We start from the raw sequence: 18,946 nt of genomic DNA, 5'->3' as shown, positions 1-18,946 counted from the left end.
AAAAAAAATATATACAAGATCAGTAGCAGTAATAATGTGTGAGCAGTTAGCTAATGACAGCAAAAAAGCTCCCTTAGAGTCAAATTACATGTTATGTAAAACTTGCAAAAAAAATGTAAAAATGTAAATAGAAGCTGCTGGCAGACAGAGATAGAATCTTTCTCTCTCTTGTATGAACTCAGCAAAAATCTCTGTTATCTAAAAGCCACCTTCTCATACTCATGATAAATTCCTTTAAAAAAAAAAAGACAATTATTGCTTTTGAGAAATTGATCAACTTTTTGACATTTAAATAGTGTATAAGACGATATTCAGATTGTAAGTCAGCTTTCCTTGATTAGCTGGGATTGTACTCAAAATAAGAAATTTTTTTACCAATGCTATTTCTAAATGGCATTTTGTGGGTTAGCTCTAGGTATAGAATCTTGCTCAGGAAGATGACTTTAATGAGTTCTTATCTCGTCCCTCTAATCTCTCTGTGCTATACTTATTTACCAAAAATCAGCAAATGGGATATTGGAGGGAAGGGAAGGGACACTCAATCACCTGCCTTAAAATTGTAACCTTTGCCCCATCTGACATGGAGACAGTTCAGAAAGAAACCAGACTTCCTGTTCTTCCTTTTGCTGTTAGGTAATGGTTTCCTGGAAAAGGGAAATCTAGAACTAGATATGGAACAACTTTGCCTTTCATTTTAACAGATAGATAGATAGATAGATAGATAGATAGATAGATAGATAGATAGATAGATAGATAGATAGATAGATAGATAGATAGATAGATACATTCGCCTTTATTAATACAGCAACATACATATCTGATGATTCTCCAATGATGTGGGGCAGTAATATGAATTACCAATTAACATCCACTGATGTTTCAGATACAAACATGCATTCTAAAAAACACTATTAAGAATAAAAATGTTCAGAATTCTTCTCTAGGCTTGCATCCATAGAAATGCATTTTGTATGTGTAACTGAGCTCTTCTCATCTCTCTCCCAGCATGGCCTCATGAACATTCTATGGACTGGTTCCTGAAGCCTGGATATATTCTAGAACAGAATGGGGCAGGGCACGTGGTTGAAATCAAACAACATACGGACATATTTAAAGAGTTTCTGTTTTTTATCCATAGTTACACTGATCTAAAAATGTCAAATATGGAAAAAACTGTTTAAATTTTGTTAAGTCTTTTCTTACAGAAACAAGGTTTTTGTACTCAAGATTTCTTGCACATTAAAATATGGCTGTAATAAACAAAATTTGTTTAATTCTAATTTTCACAGGTGCTGAAATTAAAAATAAAAAAAACACAACCTCTTCCTACATCACATTGCCCTTAAATTGAACATATATTGTTCTTTGAAAGAGCTTTAACAACAAAACGCCACCTCCACAAATGCACCCTGGCAGGGAGTAGACAAAGGCAAGAGGATGTCAGCATACAATCCTGTACTTCTGTATACACCCTTTAATACAAAGACAGAGAGAGGCTCTTATTCAGAGAGTCAACCAATTATAGAAGAATTGGCCTTCAAATACTTACCAAGTCTATGCATGCAAATATGCTGCTGAACCAGCACCATGTTGACAGAGCAGCATTGTGTACAATTCAAAGATTCTGGCAGATGTAGGGAAACTAACATTTGTGCAAGTCTTTTCTCATAAGGAACATGTGCCTTCTTCCACAGGAATTAAACCTCTAGGAACAACATTTTCTGCTTCTAACATTCACCCCATCTTAATGGAGAATTCTAACATATTGCATAAAAAAGTGGCAGAGGCCGAACAAGGCTGATAATTGATGCAATATTTTTCTTGCAGGCCCAAAACTCTTAAAGTATGATGCAATATTCACACACTTTCAAATTTTCATTATATCATATTTACTCTGGCAATGCAACAGCTAGATTGTTATCAAGTTAATCGAACAATCCATCTTTAATTAAGAAGCCAGTTTACCCTCAGCTTGAAATTGCAAATAGGAAAGCTCCAAAATTTTAATTTTTACTTTCAGAACAGCTATTAACTTCTGCTACACAATTCAGATTTTTAAAACTTAAGCTAGTGAAAGTTTTTTAAAAAATCAGTAGTAACTATAAGTGACACTAGAAGTCACATTCATTTAGTGGGGATACCAGCCCCTCATTTAGTGGGGGCTGGTATGCCTATTAAAGAACTCCATCGCTAAGCGATGTGGTTGCTAAGTGAAACATCAAATGACTGTTGAGAACTTACAATATCATTTCCCATTCAATCATTTAGTGAGTAACCACATACCATTAAATGAGATATTGCATGACCGTGCCTTGTGATTTTATTCCCAGCTTCTCATTGCTCCTTAAAAGCCAGTTTTGAAGAAAGCAAATGGCAATCACATGACCACGGGATACCGTATGGTTGTAAATGCAAGCACCGGTTGTAAAGTTACTTTTTCAGCACCATTGTAATTTTGAATAATAAACAGAGCAGTTGTTAAGCAAAGGTATTCAGTAAAGTCTTAAGAAAATCATGAAGTTCTCAAAAACCTTAATAGTGCAAATTGAGTCTTTAGGTTGCCAGCTGAACTATGAAGGAAAGAAAAAAAACTTCAAAATTGGTGATCCTATATCTGTTCCTCCTTCCTTCTTACCATCAATACACATTCATCCACAAAATGAAAGAAAAAACTCTTGAGAGTAAAAATGCAGTATTTTATATTCAATATAGCTAAATAGTAAGTTATAATCTTGATACGTATAATATAATTTGAAGATCAAATGTTTTGGCATTAGCAAATTATCAGAGAGTATTAGAGAGCAGCCGATGCTGTCAATTACTTAAAGCTGTTTTTTTTTAAGCCAAGGATTTGTTTTATGTTAACCAGAATAAATCAATCACTGGATCTTTATCTATCAAAAGGAATTCTATGATGTTTAACATGTAAAATAAACTGTAAAAACTATAAAAAAGAAAACAAGTAATTCCTGATTTAGTTTTCGCTGTGTTCTTCCAAGTTGATTATAACTTACCAGCAATCAACAAAGCAAGAAATGCATTGAGAATTAAAATAGATTTCAAATGTTCTCAAGAAAGTACAATGATAATCTTCATCTAAAAATAATTACTCAGGAGTCCAAGCCAAAAAATTAATATAGAATAAACTGGAAAGGGCTGAAGAGAGAGAAATAAACAAAAGTAATCCACATGCTATTACAGAGTGAGGATTGAGATGTGTAAATTTGGGGTTGTTTCCTATTTGGAAAGAATCAGGAAGGAAACAGCTGTATTTTTAACATACTTTTTTCTTTTTTTTAAACGTGTTGTTAAACTGTTCTAACAGGGCCAGAATAAATACCTCAAAGAGAGTTGGATGGATTTTTCATTGGTTACCTTAGCTTTTTTACTCTATTTCTCAAACTTACTCCCTAAATATAATTATTAAACAGTATTTTACAATTATTTAATATATAAAAGTGTTTGAGGAATTACACTCACATATTACTTTCACCTTTGGACTTTACTGTCATTAATCACAGTTATTTCAATAACATTTATTTCTTATTTTTCTTCTATTGAGTTCAGGATAATATATACAGGAACATATCGGTTTATAATCACCAATTATTTTCATCAGTTAAGTTTAAATATTCCGATACGGGGTGGGATTCTACCAGTTCGGCCCGGTTCTATAGAACCGGTAGCTTCAAAAAGCAGCTGACACTGAACTGGTTCGCTGCAACGATCTTCTGGTCTTCTGTTTGGCCTACCCAAACAGGGTAACCTGTGCTCTAGGCCAGGGGTCGCCAACCTTTTGGACCTCAGGGATCACCAAACTCATAATTTTAAATCCCAGGGACCACTAACCGGTTCTGTGGGCGTGGCCTAATGTGTGGGTATGGCTTGGTGGTCATGTGACTGACTGGGCATGGCCTATTTGTAAATTATAAATATTTATATAAATATTGTTTTTTTTTTATAAAAAAGAGCAACTTTTACCCAAAATCAGGCAAAGCAGGCAGGCAGATTGAGTTGCTCACAGAATCACAGATTCATTCAGAGATCTATCTATGTGCCATCAGCTAGCTCAGTCTGTCACATAAAATTTGCTTGCAAGCAAACTCGCAAAATTAACTCACAACACACCATGTATGTAAATATTGAAATTTTTATTTAAAAAGAGCAACTTTTACCCAAAATCAGGCAAAGCAGGCAGGCAGATTGAGTTGCTCACAGAATCATTCAGTGATCTATCTATCTGTCATCGGCTAGCTCAGTCTGTCACATAAAATTTGCTCGCTGTGAGTCTGCACTGAATAATGGAAACTTCAGTCCTAAGGGAGGTTCGGCTGTGGTTAAAAGCATAGCCAAAGATCTAAAGACTACCAAAACAGCAAGAAATCCAACCATTTCCTGCTTTCCAGCTAATCCAAATCTCCCAGCAGAGCAGAACAGATGGGTCACAAAAAGGAAGCAGGCAAGTTTGCCATGTAAGGAGTGAGTAGGTGGGGAGGGTTCGTGCGGGCCATGTGGGTGGCTCAGCCTTGTGTTTCTGTGCATCCTGGATTCATTGCTTTGGGGGGGGTTACTCTGGGGGTGAGATTTCTCTGTGGCCCACCAAAATTTTCTCAGGAACCACCAGTGGGCCACGGCCCACCAGTTGGTGACCACTGCTCTAGGCAGTGCTTTATTCCTGCTTTTTCCTTCTCAGCTGCTTTGCACAGCACAGCTGAGTGCCGCTTCTCAGCTGGAGAAAGTGAATGCTTGCCGGAGCCGGTAATTTGTAAAAAGTGTGTATGCGAAGCACAGAAAGCACATGCTCACCGAACCAGTTGTTATGCTGATAGGATCCCACCCCTGTTCTGATACATTATTTTTGTGTATGTTTCTTGTTCCACTACACCTTGAATGTACTTAGTTGAGGAAGGTTCAATTCAGCATATCATTAATATATACAATTCCAATTGCAGGGTAATCTGGAAATCTAAGTTAAAGTAACTTTCATATTAGTGTGATAATAGAACATATTTCACTGTGAAAGGAAAAAAGACTTTGCAGTGCTCTTATATAAGTGTCTGCTTTATTTCTTCTTTATTTCTCAAGAATGGCCCAAGATACCAGCATAGTTAAGCTCCTCTCATTTTCTTGGAGACATACTTAAATGAGCAATTGACCAACAGATTTAAAATTACAAGTGAAAAAAAGCTGATAGTAATGAGCTATGCCAAGAGATCTCTCATTTGTGACCAACTAGATTACTTAATCTCACAGTATATTGTACTAAATTATAACATCATCATATTATGATGTTACCATAGTCCTAAGAACATTTAAAAATTTAAGATATAGTAAGCAATTTGGACTCAAATCTTACATGTATGATGAACTTTTGTGCTGATAAATTAAATAGAACTTTCCATCAAATGGAAACACTTCATTATGATGGGATACTCATTACTAATCTCTCACATTTTGTTTTCATACATAGAAAATACTGAAGCCCAGTTACAGAAAGATCTCCATTTTTCATTTATTACAGTATTACCAGGGGTGGGATTCTACCGGTTTGGACCGGTTCGGGTAAACTGGTAGTTCTGGTGAGCATTTGGCCCCACCCATCCACCCCTGCTCTTTTCTGTGCTTTATTTTGTTGTTTTAGAGCAAAGCTGATTCGGGTTGCAGTAGAAGGTAACATTAGAGCTCAAAATGGGCTTTTTTAAACTCTGTGTGCGCACACACAGCATGTACTCACCAAACCGGTTGAATCGCACCACTGAGAATTACCATTTAATACTGGACATTATTTCTCTTCTGGAAAGCTCAGAATAGCCAGCTTCAAGCTAGTCAATGACCATTCAAGACCATATTCATTTATTATAAACACAATACATGTATCAATAGATAGATAGATAGATAGATAGATAGATAGATAGATAGATAGATAGATAGATAGATAGATAGATAGATAGATAGATAGATGATAGACAGACAAATTTTCATCATTTGTCTGACATGGGATATAACAGATTTTAGGAACTAAAAATACATAAAAGTCAGAAGGATGAAAACAGTAAATGAAATTTCATACAAAATATTTTAGTTTTCCATAGTTGATGACAAAAATGCTTTCTGTTTCCCAGTTCATTTATCTCTATGCTATTAAAAGTGTTTCTTTTCAACTGCGAAAGCATCAATTCTGCCTCTCTGAATGGCACACCCATTCTTTTTAAAAATCCCTTCTTATAACTAGGTAGATACAAAATAGTTTCATATAACATGCCCATTCATGTTTGTATGGTTTCTCAGCTGTTACTCAGCTTCATTTTCAATGTGAATATAGAAGTTACACTACACAAGGCTATTTCCAATTCCCAAGTCATGTTAGGATTTAATGAAGGAATACTTTGTTCAAAATGAATCTGCCAATCCTGTTAGATCATTTGGGGTGCCAACATGGAAAACTAAGATGTATATGGATAAGAAAGGCCTTCTCTATGGCTACTTTGATACAATGGAATATACTGGCCCCAGAAATATATTTAATTCCCATACTTCAACTTTGAGGAGCTTTTCTGTCTAAGTGGACCTGTTTTTTAATTATTATTATTTTTCATTAAGCATCACTTTATTTATATTACATTATCGTATGGGGTGTAGACAAATTGGCATCAGTTTTCATGTCCATGCTGTTCGATATAGTGATTCATGTGATTGGGGCAGTATAAAAGTACATCAAATAAATAAATATTCAATGAATATTCAGTGAAATCGCCAATAGTAAGGATACAGAATAATGTGTGCTGCATTTGTATACATATTCATGTACATATTGTACGTATACGTGTGGGTGTGTACACATGGATGATTCATAGAGGATATTCTAAAGAAATGAACTCCAATGGTTAAGTCTTGGATGCTATGATATTAGTGACATTGAGACTAGATGAATTATGCAATTCTATATATCAATTCCTATTATATAGGCAAGTACTAGATCTTATTTCCTCTACATATAAGCTGTTGGAAAAACTAATAAGCTGTTATGATTTGTGTGAGGAATTATGGAACTGCACGCTGGGCCATAAACATCTCTGGTGTGATCCAGCACACCTTTTCTTATCTTCTTAAAAAAAATAATCAGCTAACAGGCAGCCAGAAACAGATTGTCATGTAACTTTTTTACCTGTAAAAATGCTGGCTTTCTTTACTTGAACCCTATAGCAGAAGAACAGTAAAGGGGGCAGTGCTCTTTTAGTTACTCATTCTGATTGTACTTTTCTTAAGATATTGGAAATGTTAAGAACAGAAATAATTGTGCTAATTGCAGCTTTGCTGTCCATTTTCCCAACACACAAAAATGGTGCAACACAAGAGATAAAGTGGTCTACAGTGTTAGCTATCAGATTGGTTACAGCAAAAACTAAACTAAAATATAAATGTGCCTTTGTTTTCTGAGAAACAACACTGGCTAAACAAATAAAGAGAAAAATAAAAATTGTTGAAGAATCTTTAAATTAAAAAGAATTTTAGTCACATTTGATTAGCTGTATCAAGTATTTGTTTATTCTGGATTTTAAGGCTTAAAATAGCATGCGTTATTTGAATTTTAAAAATCCAAACATGAAAATGAATATCATAATAAAGGTCTAAGTTCCAGCTGAATACTACTGTAACAAAGGCATTTAAACCATCATGGAAACACTTAATTGTGAACCTAACTTTCAGTATAATATAATGACAATTTTAATGAATCTAAGAATCTTGGTAAATGTTAAAAGCAGAGAAGCAAAGTAGAATAAAATCATCTAAGTTTAAGACTGCTACTATCAGCGATTTGCAGTGCAACATATGTCCCATAATACTTTTTTACATTGTAAAGAAATCTACTGCAGTTATATTATGAAAAGAGTGAATATCACTGATTGATGCGATACTTTTAGTGGAATACAAAATAAATATAAAACTGTAAGAGCTTATGTAAAACCTTCTGATAATTTTGCAGACTCCAAATAACACCATAAAGTGATAGTCTGCTTTTAATTCCACAGTCTAAAAACTGAAAAATTATAAAATTCTATTCTATTCCATTCCATTCCTAATCTAATGTATAAAGACATATTCACACTAATACAAAATTAAATCATATTCAATCTGTACAGAAATTATTAACACAAAGAAAATGGGGTTGATTTTCCTCAAAACTTTTCTAATTATATGGAAATGAAAACATCACAATTCATAAGGCATTACATATAGAAAAAAAAGTCACTCAGCTTAATAAATTCAGCAAATACAATATAAGGCTGCTGGTCATCTGACTGATCAAATGGTTTTCACCAAAGAAAGTATCTCGCTAAAATGAAATATTCCATAATGCTAAGAATGTGCTTGGGTGTACAATCTAGCCCTTTAATTATACTTCTATTTGATATATTATTACAAAACTGTGAAATATTGTTCCTAGTTAAAAACCTCTGCAGGTATTACGACCCACAAATGGCTTTAAGTGTAAACATCCTTAGCCTTAAATTATATAGGATATAAATTATCCTATATATCCATTTTTAAAGCTCACTACCAAAATCACAATACACCCTTTGTAAAAAGATTTAAATGTACAGAAACAATGAACTTTTGCCATAGCATTTATGAACCTACTGACTAGGGAGAGATTCATTACATATTAGCAATGAATTATTATTAACTGCATTCATTAACTGGAAGCAGCAGTAGTTCACATTCAAAAGTAATTTTTTTACTACTAGTAGTGATGTGTATTGATTAAATGAATTAAATAATTTGTAAAACTTTTTAAATAATCTGGACTCCTATAAATAGTATGAACCAAAATGTGGTCGAAGCTTAATCTCTAATTCCTATTAATAGATTATTTTTGTTAAAAAGAAAGCAAACTACTGTCCTGAGTCACGCCTTTACGAAACATATTGAATTGATATTGTTGGAAAACGTTACATTAAACTTTAAATTTAACCAGTGTCCTCTAGCAGCTAAGATTCAACCAGACATTTCCTAGACCTGATGGTCAATCCATATTGGCTTAGAGATATTTTGGCCAATTCCTCTTTACAGAACTGTTTCAGTTCTCACTGGTACTTTGGGGATATCTTGAATACACTGATCACTTCAGGTCATGTCACAACCATTCAGTTTTGTTATGGGCAGAATTTTGAGTCAGTAATTCCAAAATTTAAAAAGAATACTTCAGCCATTCTTTTGTAGCCATTTTTCCTTGTGTCTTTGGGATTGTTGTTGTGCTGCATGAACCACATTTATTTAGCTTTAATTTACTATGAGATAGTCTTGCAGAATCTACTGATACAATTCAAATTGTTGTTCTCTCAATGACTGTTAACTATCTGGGACCTTAAAGCATGCTACAGGTAGCCCTCAAGTTACAACAGTTTGTTTAGTGACCATTCAAAGTTACATCATCATTGATAGAAGTGACTTATGACCGTCTTTGCAGCATCCCCATGATCATGTGATCAAAATTCAGATGCTTGGCAACTAGTTCATATTTATGACTGTTGCTCTGTCCCAAGGTCATGTGATCACCTTCTCAGAAGCAAAATCAATGGGAAATCCAGATTTACTTAACCATGGTACCAATTTATCATCTGCAGTGATTTACTTAACAATTGAGGCAAGAAAGATCATAAAATGGGACAAAACTCAGTTAACAAATGTTTCACTTAACAACAGGAATTTTGAGTTCAATTATGGTCATTAAGTCAAAGAGTACCTATACTGCTTTCCCTTATACTGTACAGTGCAATTAAGGTTTTTTTTTTGCTGGAATTTAGTGTTTTGTTTCCTACAAATATAATGTTTAACACAGAGAGTTCAGGTAAGTGGACAGACTGTTCCCAACAGGAAGATTCCTCCATTTCAGATTCTCCTCAGTCTGAGGAGATCCAGAATTTACACAGAATTTTCCTTCTGGTACCCTCATGAACATCAACATGTAATGGAAGCGTGGTCTGTAGATCCTTTGCCATTATCTGTTTGTGATCTTCTGGAGCAGGGGTGTTCAACTCAAGGCCCGCGGGCCACATCTGGCCCACAGTGCTTAGATCTGGCCTGCAGGGCCACCCTGGAAACAGCAAAGGACTACCCCGTGGAGCCTCTGCCAGCGAAAACAGAGCTTGAGCTCCATTTTCATTGGCAGAAGGTTGTAGGAGTCTATCACAGCTGAAAACAGAGTTTGGGAGCCTGTTTTCACTGGCAGAGTGCTCGGGCTGCCACAGGCGCCCTGATGAGTGATGTGGAGCTGGCCACGCCCCCTAGCCACATCTCCCCACACCCCCAAGATCAAACACAACCCTGATGCGGCCCTCAATAAAATCGAGTTTGACACCCCTGTTCTGGAGTCTTGTATTTCTTGACCTTGGAGTGATATTTAATGGATGATAAACTTGGAAAGTCTCAATGGTATTGTCTAACTATTAAGTGATGGAAGACCAAGTGTTTAGAATGATTTTACAGCTCTTTCTATATAATATTTGACAGCCATTTTTCTGTAGTCAGTAGACATCTCTTTTAATCAAGTCAAGTCAAATCTAAGTCTTGAAAACAGACTTTGATGGTGGCAACCGACATACAGTTTTATAGAGAAGGATCATCACTCTGAGTTATCTTACTGATTAGAACATGTGACTCAACATACTCCTTTAAGAAGGTTGGTTATCTAGGGCTTCACATACTTTTTTCAACAAAGACAGTGAATACTGTCTCAACATACGTTCATATGTTCAGGAACATGACACAATGCACTGTTTTATGTTTGTTTAATCCAAATCTCTTTATCCAGCAATAGGAGCTAGATAAAATTCTGAGCAAAGTGTCATAGTGTTGTACAAATACAAAGTTCATTCACATTTAGTTTAAGTATAACTTCTATAGCAGGACCAAAATGTTATAGTCGTGACAATATTTATTCCAACAATTTTAGTTGTGGCGATTTTGAGGAGAAGGCTTATTAGGGTTCAAAACATGCTAAACCCAATAAATATGCTGGTTGGTAAAATTACATCAACAGAAAATGTGGTTTTCTGAATAAGCACATCTATAGTGAAGCAACAGTTATAGGGAAGCAATGTGTCATTAAAGCAAAGCATCAACATCCTTAACTGATTAATTTGAATATTTGGAATTTCAGTAAATTGGATGTTTATTTTTTCTGCTGAAACAGTGTATTTTGACTCAGAATACAAATGGGCGTTGGTAAATTTACCTGTGAACGCCCTTTCTATCTATGCTGCGAGAGAGCCCAGGATGGGTAGACTCCTTCTTATGATGTCATTAAGCTGAGTCTGTACTTGTATATAAAAAGCCAGCCCCCAGGAGAAATCCCCAGCTTTGGCGAAGATACTTGACAGACTGAAGAAGTGTCTCTGAAAGCAAACAATCCAATACATTAACATGCCTTACCATCTCTGGATGAACCAAGGAAGGGGCTGGGCTCTTTCGCAGCATAGATAGAATCGCTGAATAAAACGCTAATGCTTTCAGAGACACAGTTTGTGACTTAAAGAAGCTGAGTCAAAGCTGGGGATTCTCCCGGGGGCTGGCTTTTTAAATACAAGTACAGACTCAGCTTAATGACATCATAAGAAGGAGTCTACCCATCCTGGGCTCTCGTTGCAGCATGGAGGAGAACCCAATGAAATTCTGAACAATCTATATATAATTAATGCACACATAAACATAATACACATTTGAGATACGTATGAGATATGCAAAACTCTTTCAAAAGTACGTAAGAAGCCAAGAATGAATTCAATTTCAGCACAAAAAAAAGCATAAAAAAGACAATGTAACTGGGTTGTTCTGCCAGTGACACGCTAAAAAAGTCTTTAAAATTAGTATAGGTCACCCAAGTTCTTTAATCAAACTCAATTACTAGTTTTTTACTTAATTATTTAGTTTAAACAAGAAGGAGTCTGAAATAGAATCAAGACAGCATTTTGGGTAGCATTTGAAGAAACAGTAAGTTTTAAGATCAGGAGGTAAAAAGAGAAACTACAAAATGACAACAACAAAAAATAAGGGAGGAGGAAGAGAACATAGGAAACACATTTCCTAAGTGTAACTTTATTCTGCTTTTTTTAACAATGAAAAACTTGCACTCATTGGTAAAAACTGAAGGAGATTCCACCCAACACCTGCTATGGCAGTTGGCTTAATAGCAGTTCTTTGCTAGATTCGACAATTACACCCACGTTCTCCTGTGAGGGATTAATTGTTTGCTAAAAATAAATCAAGATTTGCATTTCAACTGAGCTGCCTAAGAATGTGGTGTTTGACAGAAGGTGAAATTAATCAACCTTCTGGTTGATGAACCTAGATTTTATTTCAGATGTCCCAATTTCAACTAAAATTCAAATGAATATATCAGCAGAGTAAAAGAGGAGTGCTATATTGCCTTGCAGGCTTCAACTGTAGAAATAATAATAGTTTATGAAGAAGAAACCTAAATTATTTCTCATATATAATTATAAACTAACAAAACTTAAATGGTAAACGGTAGCGGGTATTTATGATAGTTTTGTGGCCTCTCAGCAAATATAGCTTTAGCATTTAGAATAGCATGTATATGGGTCTTTAACTTATGACGGCAATTGAGTTTAGAATTACGGTCACAAATCATTGCAGTCATAGTAAGACATCATGTGGATGGATTTAAAGTTGGGACCCTTTTTAGCATGGTCATTAGGCGAACACCATGGTCATTAAGTGAATACATACATTTTTCTTAGTAGGTGCTTTTTGCCGAAAATTGGAAATAAACTCCAGAAACAGGCAAAAAAAGTCATGAATTGTGGTCATGTGACTGTGGGATGCCACAAATGTATGTAAATCTGAGCTAGTTATTAAGTGTCCAAAATGTAATCATGTGGTGTGTGTGGTCCTGTAACTTTGAAAGCAGGTCAGAAATAGCTCTGATTATGTCAAGCGACCAGTCATAAGTCAAGGAATACCTGTAATCTATAGAAAGAATAACTTTCTCTCACAAAATGTTTAGGGCACATCAAAGGGAAATGTTTACGCCTCCTTAAGGAAGAGGAACTTAACCCAATGTCTTAATAATTAAAGGAGTTATAATAAATCAAGAGTGCATTGGAAAATCTTATTTTGGATCTGCAAAGGTAATATGTTATACTAATGAAGCTGTTCTAGGAGAAGACAAAAAGAAAATGATAAGAAAGCAACTTGTGGGATATTACTTGACAAGATTAATGATCAAGAACAGCAAACAGAAGGACTTTAAAGTGGACTCAGTATTTATTGTAGTTTCTGATAGCTATTAAGACATTTTCTTTGGAGCAAGATTCAATGATGAGGCTTTAAAGATCTGTTTATAAGTGGGGAAGAGATTACTTTTGCTTTATTTCTTAGAGAAAATAATAAATTGGGATTACAAATTAAGTTTATTTAAGGTTAAAATATATACGTTACTCTTTTTGGTAGCTCTTAATAGACTTTTGCTGATTATGGCTGAATGAGTTTTTTATAATTTGATTATTCATAAGGGATGAGATATGGGGGGGGGGGGAAACTTACTGAAATACTATAGAGAAGGTATTAAGTTACTGAAATTGTTTTTACAAGAAGGAGATGTAATCTTTTATATATCTTTTTTTAATTTTCTTATTTACTTCTACCTCTTTACACTTTTTTATTTTCTCTTTTTATATTTTCCTTAATTTATATTAGACTTTTACTTTATACATGTGTATACTCTAATACAACTGTTATAAAAACACCAGCAGTCGATGGGGTTTCTTTTGTGTCTTGCATTACTGTTGTATTAAAATACCTTTATTTCTTTCTGGTTGCCTTCTGATTACAATTCAACAGTTTGTCCCACACTTTATCAGCAACACTTGTTGGAATCTTTGTTCCAACAAAGATGCATTTGATATTAAGAACTATTCAGCTTTCTCCAAAATGAGATGAATATTTTTTAATTCTTAAATGAATCTTTGAGAATTACACAAGTTTAAGCAAGCTCTCTCTCCTTCCCACAACTTAGAAGGGAACTTAAAATGCTTTTTGCCAGGCCTTTTAATGCCACTTTTTTGTCCGCAATGAAGAATATAATTAGTGGTGTTCCCCAGTTTCTATCCTGGAACTGGTGCTTTTTAACATATTTAAATATGATCTGGAATTGTGGATGACTTGCAAAATAGCCAAATTTGCTGATCACTCTACAAATCACCCTACATTTTTCAGAGTTGTAAAAATAATAAAGGACTGCAATGAGCTCCAAAAAGGTTCCTGTATTAAGGGAATGGGCAACAAAATGGAATGTGTCATTCAATGTGAGTAAATTAAAGTGATGCAAACTGGCAAAAATATTCCTAAGTACTGATACAAAACAATGGGGTCAGAACTAGCTGTGTGTAATGAGGAAAAATAGTAATGATGAACAATTCAATTAAGATGCCAAAACAGGGTGCACTTACTGCACAAAATGAGTGCTTTGGGGATAATATGAAACAATACTGAAAACAGAAATATCAATATAATAATGCAGGCATTGCAGGGATGAAGTGGACAAAACGAAGCCATTTTTCCCTTCCCAAAATACCACCCAATGAAACTGGATTTTAAAAGAATGAGGCCTGAAGAAAGGACTTTTTTTACACAATGAATTATTCAACGTTGGCATTTGCTACTACAAGATGCAGTACTGGTTATCTGGCAATTAAATTGTTTTTTATTCCATATTACTGTTATAGCAATAAAATGTCAACAATCCTGTTGCAATTTTAATATGTTTAAAACTTATTGTAACCAATAAATATAACAACTGATTTCATACAAATAGAAAAGATGAGGTTTTCATTTCTATCTTGGTGGGATGCAAACTTATTGATAGAGTAAGTGATTAGAACCTAAGAAACAAAACATTAAGAGATATATTCTAGGTGGCCAGAATATTAATTCTGGTTTAGAATTATGACCAAATGTGGCAGATCAGAGAACAAACTACATACATTGCACAAATCTTAGTGGAATATCCTGAACCTGAAAGTGTGAAACTGTGATCTAATGAGTTAGCAACGTAAATCAGAAGAAAGGGGAGGATATTTTGAATTATTTAATGATTGAACAAGATATACAAATATACCCAGGGATCCAAAATAATACAAAAGGAAGTGTAAATAGAACAAACTGAATTAAAACAGACAAACTGCAACACATCTATTGTGTTGCTAAAACAGTTAATGGTATGCTATTCATTCTAGGCAAGAGAATAAAAACTCTTACAAGGCACCATACTGGAGCCAAACAATGACTAAAGAACAGCATTTAAAAGTAAGCCTATCTAACAGGTAGATCAATAATGTAATACTTAATTAACTGTACATATCTATAGACAACCACTTGGCAGTTTTACAAGTCTTTGCCTAATGAAGATGTTTAACAAAGAAGGTTGCCTATCTCAAATCTTTGCAGTGTTCTTGAGTAATCATATGTATCTGCAATAGAAAATCAAGAAAAACTGAAAACCAAGTTTTGTTTTCATTGAATACATTAATACAATTCAGGTAAAATCCAATATACTGTTACACAGTATTCTACATTTCCATTAGAAGGTCTTCCAATCCTCTAGAACAGATTCTGAAGGAACATGGGGACAGAGGGCAGTAAGGGAAAACAAATTGTTCTTCCTTGTTCTATTGAAGCTAATGTATTGCATACTATATTTAGTGCAATGTTAGTACAATATATATTGTCTTCATAAGCATGAAGTAACTTGAAGGTCACAAGAATAAAAGAACTTTAAGAGAAAACAATCTACATTAATATTAAACTGATTTGTAAATGATACTGAGACTCGCTGAGAATAGAGACAACCTGTTCACAACAAGATTGGAGCTAATTTAAAATTTAACATACATACATACATACATACATACATACATACAATTATTTTGTTTATTTGTAAGATCTATATCCAGATTTCAAAAGCCTCATGAAGTTTATAATGCTTCCATTTTAATTACCGTATTTGCCGGCGTATAAGACGACTTTTTTGCCCTGAAAAACATGCCTCCAAGTGGGGGGGTCGTCTTATACGCCGGCAAATACGTTGTTGTCACTCGGTGCAAGAGCGACGGGGGCGGAGCTCCGCAACTTGCGAAGCCCCTTCAAGCCCAGCCGGAGTCTCTCTTTTGGCAAGTCTCGGGGTAGGAAGAGATAGCCGGAATTACCCTCCACCCACCCACCCACAGAGAGAGAGGGGGGGGAGTTGGCAGCTGTCCATCCCCCACCCTTGGAGTCCCGATGGCGCGCACGCGGGGGCTGCTTAAGGGAGGAGGCCTTTCACTTTCTCCCGGGGGGGGGCAGGCGCGTCACTTTCACTTGCAGGCAGCAGCGCGGCCTCTCCTTTCCCACCCACCCACTCCGCTCATGCGAGCGGACCGGCAGGCTCCAGGCTTTGCCCCCATCCCTCACCTCCTTCCACCCCCCTCCACCCCCCCAGTGGCAGAAACTTTGCCGCACGTGGGGACGAGTGGAGGGGGTGGGAGAGCAGCGACGCCGCTCAAAGCTGAGAAAGCGCCATCCTTGCTTTTGCGCTTCGGGAAGAGTTCGTGTTTTTTGTTTTTTTGTTTTTCTCCCAGGAATGGGATGCTGCTCGTGCGATTTTCTTTGGGAAGTTTTCTCTTCCCGGTTTCAGCCTTTGCTCCGAATCCTTCCCCCCCCCCGCCACCCCCAGATTCACTTCTGGAAAGGATGCTTGTGTAACTCTTTTCCTAAGCGTTGCTGGGGTGGAGGGGGGGCAGTGTGCAGCGTGAGCAAGAGGCTCCTTTCCTTTCTCCCTGAGTGCAAAACCGTCTGCCTTCTTCTCTCTTGGACGGACCGAGCAAGGCTAATAAGATAATAATAAGATAATAAGATAAGATCCTAAGCGCGTTGTGGAAACAGATCTGAATCTCGTTGGAGAAAGGTAGCAAATGAATGAACTGGACTTTTGGCAAGTCTCGGGATAGGAACTCGACGCTTTCTGGAAAGTTAGTGAGCAGGAAAATAGACATCCTTTCCGCTTTCTCCCAGCGTGGGTATCTCATTATCCCTCCCTGTAAGAAGTAGCAACCACAAAGCCAAGGGAAAAAAGGACGTTTCTTGTGCCTGATCAGTGGCGGCCTTTCGCACTCAGAACTCTCTCCTTTGCGCTCGTCCACGGTCCAGCGACCGAGCCTCCCCGCATGGAAATAAGGAGGCCTTCTCTCTCCCCCCAGCCCCCAACGGTGAGCTGCACATGCTCCAGACTGCTCCAGCCAGCTCGCCATCCGAGTGCAGCCAGAACGATGTGCAGGAAAAAGCCACAGTAGGAAGTAAAGATTTCTCCCCCCCCACCCTCTCTCTCTGAAATAATTAATGTCGCAATCAGTGTGGTGCACCCTTGGAGACAAATTGGTTGGGGAGGTGGAAAGATATTAAGAAACAACTCGACTGGGCGTATAAGACGAGCCCCATGACTTTTTTGCCCTGAAAAACACGCCTCCAAGTGGGGGGGGGTCGTCTTATACGGCGAGTATATAACAAACTCTATATTTTGAGTGGAAATGTTGGGGGCTCGTCTTATACGCCCAGTCGTCTTATACGCCGGCAAATACGGTAACTATGCTAAAATTTAAAATCCTGTAAGGTAGTGTGGACTTACACTACACTACTCCCTGCTTCTAGTTCAAAATCCTAATCACTATACCACACTTTATGGGTTCATACTTTTTATCACATGGCAGATACAATTACTTCAATAAAGAAGATGCTTGCTCATACCTGATGGGGCAGATGATATGAACTTCAATACTTGCATGTGGCCATCTGATATCACCTAAGCTCTATTAGTGGAAGCACTGAAAGACCAGGTTAGGGACATTAACAAAAGTATCTATGTGGTTGCTTAGAATTGATAAGACTTGATGGAATATAATCAATCAATTATACCCGAAAACAATGGTTGATTTCAGACGACTGCATTTTCCTTCTAGCTCTTCCTCCTTCAAAGTGCTTTATCACAGAAATAGCCATGTAAGTTTTAAGCTTACAATATATGTAGAACATTCCAATACAATTTGCTACAGGATTTTCTGATAAATAAAACCTTGCAGAAACCATGAAGTTATGACTGACCATTACCTCTTAGAGCAACAATCTATATGTATATGATGATAGTATTGACTTTATAGGTTAAGGATTACCATGATAACTATATATGAATCACACTAAATATTTGGAATGAGGTACATGTTTATTTATATTTAAGCATTCCTTTTATATAAAATGCATTTATAAAATTATATGCAACAGTATAAAACACTGTACAAAAATAAAGTTGAGTTGACTCTGAAGTAATGTGAAAAGTCTCTATGACAAAGAGAAAAATGCAGCTATGTCAGCATAGCAAAATTAGTTATTAGAGATCCCTCAGTCATATTGCTATTACAATATCCTCTGTGTTAATAAGACAGTATTTTCATTTGGTGTAGCATCTCAGTTACCCAGCTGAGGAAATTCAATTAAATCTCAAAAAAAAAAAAAAATGGTTAATAGCTCTGGAACAAACAATGATTTTTAATCACAGCATGGAAACAGATCTTGCCTTGTGATTATATATGCTTCAGTCTAATTAAATTTGTCAAACTACAATTTAGTAGAGACTGGAAACTTTCAGATTGATCTGATATACATTGAGAAAAAATAATTTTAAGACATAGTATGAAGTTTGTTATGTTATAATGCAAATGTTAAAATGAACCACTGTTTTCAATAGATTTTTGACCTTTCTCAAAATAGGTATAATAAAATGATGTACAATCTTAAAACAGAATTATGGCATTGTTTTACAATAAATGATACAATAAATGAAAATTAAAAGAATCAACAAAACTTTACACATGATTTAAGCCTGCAGCTTTCCCAATCT

The 18,946-nt window shown here is 35.9% G+C and overlaps 1 protein-coding gene across 4 annotated transcripts in view; it reads right to left on the bottom strand.

The window, feature by feature from the left end:
* SIPA1L1 (signal induced proliferation associated 1 like 1) overlaps nt 1–18,946 on the bottom strand; it is a 165,287-nt gene that overhangs the window by 60,073 nt on the left and 86,268 nt on the right. The window lies entirely within an intron of this gene.

Source organism: Notechis scutatus, chromosome 1 (assembly GCF_049901735.1).
Source record: "Notechis scutatus isolate UNSWTSFEM ecotype Mainland chromosome 1, rNotScu1.2, whole genome shotgun sequence".
NCBI classification, from domain to species: domain Eukaryota; kingdom Metazoa; phylum Chordata; class Lepidosauria; order Squamata; family Elapidae; genus Notechis; species Notechis scutatus.
The sequence above is the reverse complement of the archived record's forward strand: the minus strand, read 5'-3'. Positions and strand labels throughout refer to the sequence as shown.